Genomic DNA, 6,000 nt, shown 5'->3' with positions numbered 1-6,000 from the left:
GCTCTGTCGTGCCGCTCTCGGACCAGATGCGGTTCGGGGGGGGGCAATGACGCCACCGCTGCTACTGAGATTGCATGGTCATTTGCCTGGTCCTTTATTCCTTTGTTCCTTTTTTTCGCCATCCCATGCAAATTGGATGAGAAAATGACGCGATGGGGAAAGCATAACACAGGTGGTTAGGCGTTTGCGCGCCAAAGCGGTGCATTTGCACTGGCTCGCTAAGAACCTGGCCGACCAGCGCGGTGGTGGACAGTATGTCCACAGTTGAACAGAGCAAAAATAAAAAGGGAACAGAGGTTAGGTGGTGGTCGGTGTGTAAGGGAAAGGGAGGGGGTGCACGATTAATCTTTCGTCAGTTATGTATAATGGCTAAGTGATGCACTACCAATACGTTTTCCCTTCTCGGTGCGGCCCCACTGACTCGATTCGCATATTTCATTATGACGGATTTAGGAAATCATTTTTTCTGCACGCATTCCTACCGTAATTTGAACTTTTATATGCATTCCTTTGTACAAAATAAAGTCTTTATGCGCACAAATTCGTACAAAATGAAAGCTAGGTTTAAGTTGGCACCTACATGAGCTCAAAATCTTAGAAATACATTTAGCACTGATTTAGCGCGATTTAGCGTGTAAACACGGTAAAAACAATCTGTTTTTCTTATCGGAATACTTTCAGGAACTCCCATATTTGAGGGAAACTCCTTCGACATTAAGGAAATCTCTTTTTAATAAAATGGGGAAATTCCCTCATTTTTTGAAAAGATTTCCTCAAAATGAGAGTTCCTTTAAGTTTTCCCTTTTCCTTAAAAAGAAATCACCCCTAGTTTTTACCGTGCAAGCTGCTCAGCGCCCCGATGGTGATCGCGCGCCCTGATGTGCCCCTGGTGGACTGTGTCGGCCCCCGAGCGTTAAATGAGGGACGAAAAAACATGAGTGGAGGGGGGGGGGGGGGGGGGGGCTGAACCGTCCCGCGGGGCGCACAGCAGCCCGGCCGGCCCGGCCTCTGTATAGAGAAGCTCGCTCTCCTCCATCCCGCGCGCGCACCACCTCGGCGCCGCCTAGCCGGCCCCCGGGACATATACCGCACCAATTTCTTTCTCTCTCCCCGATTCCCACATGCTCCCAGGCGACTCACGGATGTGATTACAACCCACAAGCGCCGCGCTCACTCACACAAACACAAGTGATCGTGTGCTTCCCGTGAAGTGCCTTTCTGCAACGTACCAAGGATTTGGAGGAAAATAATTTGTAATATGGCTTCTTCGGATCCTTGGCTCGTTGCAAAGCCCAGTTTTTCTTAATACGAATGGTGCTGTTTGTCTGGAGCTCTGAGTGTTGGCCGGTATGTGTTGCCTATGCCCTAAGCTGCTCAGCCCATTGCGAGCGAGTTGTTATTCAGTGTTTATTCCGCCGAAGTATAAACGGCGCATCCCCAACTGTCGCGGCAGCAAAGGTTAGAACAAAGTTTGAGAACGGTCGAGGACAGTTGGGAAACAGGAGGGGCTGTGGCGCCAGGCAGCTGGCCGAGCCGAGCCGAGCCGAGCCGAGCCGAGCCGAGCTGGGCCATTTGAATGGTAAATGTTTTCGCGCGCTTCAGCCGCGGGGCAGGAAGGAAAACCGCCGTATCTCTTACGAATCTCGTGTAAGAAAGTTTGTGGTCTCGTGCGGGCAGGATAAAACAAAATATGTGTTGTGTGTGTTTGAACTGTACAAAAAATGGTATGGCAAAGGAAAAGGAGAAAACTGCCATACAAGGTGCTTCAGTTTCGTTCCATTAGTATCAATGTCAAATTAAAACCGCAAATTCAACTGTATGGCATGGTGTCAGCCTAAAAGGCGAGACTGCAAGCAGAAGATGGTATCATGGTATCCTTGTAACAACTCGAAATTCCTTGCTTCAACGCCACACCAAAAAAACGTACCTTCTTTGATTTCATGGAAATTCCATTTAACGAAGGAAATTTTGACTATTAATAAACGGACTTTGCTATATATCGGAAAATTTTCTTTGATTTATGTCTTAATCCCTATTCCAATTCTCCTCGTCCCAATTCAACGGAAATTCTGTGAAACCAAATGTAAGTTTTGTATTTTAACCTCAAAAAAGTACAAGGAAAATTTGCTTTAGCTTAAGGCAAAAATTTCGTTAAAATAAAATAAATCCTTAAATTAGCGTCATTTCCTTGAAAACAATGGAAATGCCTTCTATGAAAGTAAAGAATGCTCTTATACATGTTTTGTAGGTCTGTTAGTTTTAACTGCAAGACTTGAATCTCTCGATTTGAACTACGAAACTGTCCAGTCGATCAGTTTCATTCTGTTTATCACTCCGACGTCCATTCAAACTGACCGACTGAACGGATCCGCAGATTTAGCCGAGGGACTAGCCAGTCACGTTATTTATCGCGAGAGACTTGAGCGGCTCGTATTTTAAACAGACCTGCTTTAATCTCGCAGATATAAGTTCGTCCTATAGATTTGCAGAGTGGCGACCGCTGGAGTTTTGGGCGGTGTAGGGCGGCGGCTGTGCTCCGCCCGGGTAGGCCGGCCGGGGTATCGAGATCAAGCCACAATTAAGACCGGTACGTGCCGGGCATGGTAGTGTGGTGGGGACCAATTAGACCTGGAGGCTCGCCTGGAGATGCACGCCGCACCCGCCTCCTCGGGGACCATCCAGCAAGGTGCAGCTAGGTGGTCCATTCTCATGGCACATTTTTATAATCTTTCGCTCCGCCGCCTTCTCTTCTTCTCGCTCTCACTCTCGCTCTCTATCTCACCAACTAGTGCGGGGGCTTCACGAGAACTCATGTTTATTCACCTGCCGATGCAGCTATCTCCTGATTTCTAAACGATTAGAGAAAAGCAAGAATTTTCTTAGTGGCTGCGTCAGTTTCCACATATGCTGGCACGTTTTGCGTTGCAGTTGTGTGAATGAGCCATCGACCCGCCCAGCCTAGCCACCTCACCTGGTGGTGCGAGTCATTCCTGACCACCTTCCTTTTCCACATTTGGCTCTTTTCCCTATCCCCCCCCCCCTCTCTCTATCCTCCCCTCTCTTTCTCTCTCCCTCTCCCTCTCCCTCTCTCTCTTCTCTCTCACACACACTCACGAACGCACAATCTACTGTCCCCCAATCCTGCACCTGCTGGCCAGGACGTCACGTCGTGGTTTGTGCGGCTGGAGCTCTTGGCACGCCTGCCGTGTGTGTGTGTGTGTGTGTGTGTGTGTGTGTGTGTGTGTGTGTGCCCGCGTCCCTGTAGCGGGGCGTGGCGGGGAGCTCTGTCGTGCCGCTCTCGGACCAGATGCGGTTCCCCACGGTCTGACCGCGGACAAGACAAGTTGGACCACAGCGGTCGCTCGGGGGGTGGGTGGAGAGTGGAGGGGCAACGGCAGGGGCTCAATTTGAGGGTGGTAGTGGCGGTGGGGTAGGCTTGCCTGACCGCGCCGTGGGTCCACGTACCCCGTTTGCCTCCTGCCCCCTCCTCCCTCTGACTTGCTAACCTACTGCAACCGCGACAGATTTTTCATCAGTCTGCTCTTCGTTTCCGGTGGAACGTGACCCACCTGGCCCAAACCCCCTGCCTCCACCCTGCCTTCCCCCAGCCTGCCCCCCAGCCTGCCCCCAGCCTGCCCCCAGCCTGCCCCCAGCCTGCCCACTGCGCACTGCGCTCCTCTGGCCTCACCAGGATGTTTAGGGGGCGCGTCCGGGGGGTCACCGGGCAGCCGCCCATCAGGTGCGAATTTGTCACCCCCTCCCGCCACGGCCCGGGGTCAGCCCGGCGTGCAGGCCTGACCGCGCGAACACTCCACCAGACAGAGGGACAGCGCCAGACAGGTGGCCAGAACAGCTCTGCTAGAGGGTCTCTAGCAGAGGCCTCTATTAGAGGCAGGACAGGTGGACAGGAGTACAGCCCTGCCTGAGGTCGAACAGGAGTGCAGGGGAATAGCTCTGGCTGAGGCCAGACAGGACAGCCCGACCCCAGGCCGTACAGTAGGTCAGATGAACAGTTCTCGGTGACGCCGCACAGGAGGCCAGGTGAACACCTCTAGGTGGCGCTGTGCAAGAGGCAAGGTGAACAGCTCTAGGTGACGCCGTACACGAGGCCAGGTGAACAGCTCTGTGAGCCGCTTGCGCTGGGTGGCCGCCGCCGGCCGCAGCCCTCCAGCCGCGCAGCCCGCAGCGCACCGGCTCCACAACGAATGGCCCCGCGGCGCGCCCGGCCCGGCCCGGCTCGGCCCGCCGGGGACCATTTGTTATCTCCATAAATCAGAAGGAGGTATAAATGAGTGGGGCGGAATTAATTAGCGGAGCTGTGCGCCGGGCTGAGCTTGCACGACGTCCTGGGTGACTCGGCTCGGCGGCCGCGAGGAGGCGTGACCTGTCGCGACGAGCACGCCGAGGTGGCGGTGTTTGCTCACCCGCGGGCCTCACCTGCGCCCGCGCCTGCGCCCGGCGCCAGGTGGTGCCGAGCCGGGCGATTGGCAATTGTTCCACATATCGCGGTGTTTTATTTTATGGAACGCGTTACTCACCTCCGCGCACATGCAGCCCGCCCCCGGGACCGTTCGGACGGGGAGCAGCAGTCCGTCTCACTCGCGGCGAGGGCTCCCCTGTTCTGTGCAGCGGAGCGGCGGCGGCGTGGAGCTGGGACAGGACGGCCGTGGGGAAGTTTGAGGCCGAGGACGCGCCGCACACTGGGCCAAAGCACCGAAAAGTTGGCAAAAATTCATTTTACGAAAACACGATCTTGGGTTTGTAAATAATTGGAATGTCTTCTATAAGGTCTAAAGAATCAACGACCGATCATAACAGTGATGAAACATAAAGATATTACTTAAAAAGTTGATTTGAAATACCGTCCCGGAAGACAGGGGCACCCGGGTGCGTCAGACATTTATTCTTCAAAACTGTAGTTTAGGTTTGTATATCAGCCAGGGACCATATCAAATATGCAGTTTAGACGTTTTGCTACTATTTCTCTTAATTTAAAGATTTATATTAACGATCTTGGACAAAAAATCGCCAACTAAAAGGGTCCGAAAATGACGCGATTTTTCACCATTTTCACGTAATGTTATCGTATTAATAACCGGCATTAACCGTCAAGATCTAAGCAAAATATGAAAGGAAGGACCTTTCTCTAACTTGTGCCAAAATATGAAGCTCCCGTTTTCTCCCGGTTTCTGATATGAACCAAATACAGAAAGCTCTGCATCGTCTGTCCACGGGCCGGTGGAGGCCGACTAACCCCACTTATCTGGCGCGGTGCGATGCAACGTGTGCAGTGATTGGCTCCACGTTTGAAAGACACTTGCTGATTGGTTGTATTAATTGGAGGAAAGCGCGCGAAGTTTTCAAAGAGACCTTTGACATCTCATGGGTTCATTTTAGTTTAAAATTAAAAATTTTAGCTCATCTCAAGCTAGGGGACTTGATTAAAGGACACTCTACCGAAAAATAAATGGGAACATATTTGATGCCAGCTTTCTGGTGTTCCGGCCCAGTGTGCGCCGTCACACGAGCGCGGACACTCTGCCGCCCCTCCCGACTGCGCCTCGTGTTACCGCTCCTCTTAAACAAGAGAGACGGCCGAGGAGGCGACGCACAACACAATGAAGCTCACTCCAGCCGGCCGGCTCCGCTCGGGGAGGAGGGGGAGGGAGATTGTTAAACTAACTCGACGTTAATTGCAGCCCAAGCAATTTTTGTGAGACTATTTTATTTTCTTTACGTTGCGTTGCTGCGCTACACCACCACTTCGCACTGTTTTCGCGGCTGCCTAGCATATGTGTGTGCGCGCGCGCGCGCGCGCGTGTGTGTGTGTGTGTGTGTGTGTGTGTGTGACAAGTTATGGTGAGAAAGGGTTGGTCTTGTTGGTGGAGGCCTGCATACAGAAGAAGAGAGAGTTTTGTTTGGTGGTGGCAGAGGAAGGAGGGCGTCGAGGGGATGGGGGAGGGGGACTTCAGCATTGTACTGTTTGTACAGCCCCCCCCC

The 6,000-nt window shown here is 52.7% G+C and overlaps 1 protein-coding gene across 3 annotated transcripts in view; it reads left to right on the top strand.

The window, feature by feature from the left end:
- The window catches only part of LOC113212620 (insulin-like growth factor-binding protein complex acid labile subunit), a 227,990-nt gene that overhangs the window by 72,212 nt on the left and 149,778 nt on the right, over positions 1-6,000 (top strand). The window lies entirely within an intron of this gene.

This window comes from Frankliniella occidentalis, unplaced genomic scaffold (genome assembly GCF_000697945.3).
Source record: "Frankliniella occidentalis isolate FOCC.00 unplaced genomic scaffold, Focc_3.1 Scaffold12, whole genome shotgun sequence".
In the NCBI taxonomy this organism is placed as follows: domain Eukaryota; kingdom Metazoa; phylum Arthropoda; class Insecta; order Thysanoptera; family Thripidae; genus Frankliniella; species Frankliniella occidentalis.
Note: the sequence above shows the minus strand (reverse complement) of the source record. Positions and strands in the feature narration are given on the sequence as shown.